This window comes from Gossypium arboreum, chromosome 6, assembly GCF_025698485.1.
Source record: "Gossypium arboreum isolate Shixiya-1 chromosome 6, ASM2569848v2, whole genome shotgun sequence".
In the NCBI taxonomy this organism is placed as follows: domain Eukaryota; kingdom Viridiplantae; phylum Streptophyta; class Magnoliopsida; order Malvales; family Malvaceae; genus Gossypium; species Gossypium arboreum.
Window position 1 is genome coordinate 75,511,236 of NC_069075.1, and position 2,977 is coordinate 75,514,212.

Below are 2,977 nucleotides of genomic sequence, written 5' to 3' on the forward strand. Positions count from 1 at the left end.
CATTTAAAAATTTCCAGACAAGCTGGTTACTGCGTCACTTTCGCCTTAAAAATCATATCTTGAGTTTCAAAACTCGAAAATCGGTTTCGTAATTTTTTCCTGAAACTAGACTCATATGTCCATCTACAGATTTTTTTCTGGAATTTTTGGTCAAGCCAATTAGTACAGTTTATTAGTTAAAGTCTCCCCTATTTCAGGGTTCGACTACACTGACCTTCATGCATTACGAATTGGATATCTCCCTGTACAGGGCTTCAATACTGATCCCTTTTGTTTCTCTAGAAACTAAACTCAAAGAGGAATCTATACATATATGGCATGACTCCTAATTATCTCTGGTTAATTTATAATGAATTTCCAAAGTCGGAACAGGGAATCCAGAAACCGTTCTGGCCCTGTTTCACGAAAACCTAAATATCTCTTAACATACAATTCATATGACCGTTTCGTTTCTTCCATATGAAAGTAGATTCATCAAGGTTCATTTAAATAATTTATTAACTATTTAATTCCATTCCTGATAATTTTAGTGATTTTTCACATCCACACCACTGCTGCTGTCAGCATCTATTCTTAAGGTAAACTTTACCTATTTCGTGGTTTCCATGGACCAACTAGAGTTTTGTCATACATAGGTCCACATATAATCATATTTAGCCATTCCAAGGGCTGATCGTTGCCCAACACTTCCATTCCAATCCGTCACATCATGAAACCATATTTATATACATAAACACAAATGGTCTAATGCCATACTCCACTTCTACGAGCCATTTTCGCATGGCTGTACACACATACATCACAAAAAGTACTTGAAAAACAACAAAGGGTAGTCCTATACATGCCATTTCAAAGCTCAACCAAAATTTGTACCAAAAGGGGGCTTTGATAGAGTGGGAGACTTCGACTTCCAAAAATCCAGTCCGATGGTGACGAGCCAAAATCTATAAAACAGAGAACAAAGAAGCGGAGTAAGCAATTTATGCTTAGTAAGTTTTGAGCAAAGAATTTAAGCACAACAGAGGTATAGCATTCATATAACTAAACGGACAATTCAGTATATACATATTCTCAAATCATTCCTACTTCACATTCCAACCCTGAATTCATACATGAGGGATCATCTTAGCCAAATCTGGGAAGCTCACTACTCATTGAGCGAATATTATTTGAAGGAATCAACTATTCCAATGCACATACGAACATACCTCATTGCTGGAATTTTTCAAGCGTATTAACTGAAATTTTATAGCAAGGTTGCTCATCCCGAATCACGTACCTTGAATTTAACGGATATAGCTACTCGCTCGATTGTCTTGGGACATAGCCGGTTATAGTAATTCAGCATAAATGCCTTGGGACTTAACCCGATTTGGTAACTCGCACAATTGCCTTCGGAATTAACCGGATTTAGTAACTCGCACAAATGCCTTGAGAATTAACCGGATATCATTGAATAACCAAGCACATATATTAACAAATCATAACACATCCGTACTTCATTCTCACTACCAAAGCTCGAACACAAGACACTATCATATTTACAATTTCGGCTCAATAGCCACATACAAGAGCATGATTTTGATTTGTTTATTACATAATCTAAGTTCCATTACTCAAAACTTACCTCGGATGTTGTCGAGCGATTCCAATGGCTATTCGACCACTTTTTCCTTCCTTTTATCGATTTAGTCCCCTTTGCTCTTGAGCTTAATTTAACAAATAAATTGATTTAATCATTTGAGCATCGACAAGAGGAATTCAAGGTACTTAGCCCACATATATTCATTAGACATTAAAGTCACATATGTACGAATTCATGAATCAAACTCAACACATTAGTTAGTACTCTCCTTAGCGAATTTTCTAAGTCAAGATAAAGCCTTCAACATGCTTACTCATGGCGAACAACACATCAACCTAGGTACTCATTCATGTGGCCGATTATGCATGTTGATGTTGAGGCCAATTACATGTTTAATACCACACATGAATGGCATACATTTTACTAACTAATGCATTACATATTGTAGCTCAATACACATCTATCATTTACTTCATAACCGAAACATCATCACAAGTAAATATATACCTTGAGATAGTATATATGTCATATGCAAACATATATACATATAGGTGCAAGGGCCGAATCTCAAGTTGATTATAACCAAAAATAAACATATATCCAAAATACAACTCTTACCTACCGTGCAATAAGCATAAATCATTCTTATGAATATACCATGGCCGAATACATCACAACACCATACCATTTCAATTTTGGTCATGGTTAAACAAAGAACTTAATGTCTCACTCAAAAATGCTAAAAAGAAAATCCAAGAATCATCAACCCACCATCACATATATCATCGACAAGCTTCATATTTAGCATGCAATGGCATTAACACAAAATCCACCTTGGCCGAACATCATTCCCATGACATAGCAAAGATTTGAACCATGGGCTAATTAGAACTCAAGCTAGCAACTAAAACATGCATGAATCTCATGGCACAACCTCAACATACCTTAATCTAGATACAAGTATGGCCAAACCTCCTCCTAATCCTCTTCCAACCCAAGCATGAAGCAAGAACTCCCTCCTTCTTCCTTAGGATTTTCGGCCAAGAGAAGTGAAAATGTTGAACATTTTTTTTTGTTTTCTTTCCCTCAACTCACGGCAATGGGGGATCACACACCTTCTCTCTTTTTTTTTTCATTTCTTTATTCCTAACCTTAATTTATTGTTTCCTCCCATAATGCACCAACAAAACATGTCTATGACATGTTTTGCCCATCATTCTTTGTCATGGCCGGCCACCACTTATAAAAAGAAGGGATATTTGACATACAAGTCCTCCCTTTTGATTACATGCACTATTAGGTCCTTATAGATTAGCCTATCACATTTCAAAAGTGTCACACCAGTCCTAATAACTGAATTCACATGCAATCGACTAAATCGAAGCTTGAAAT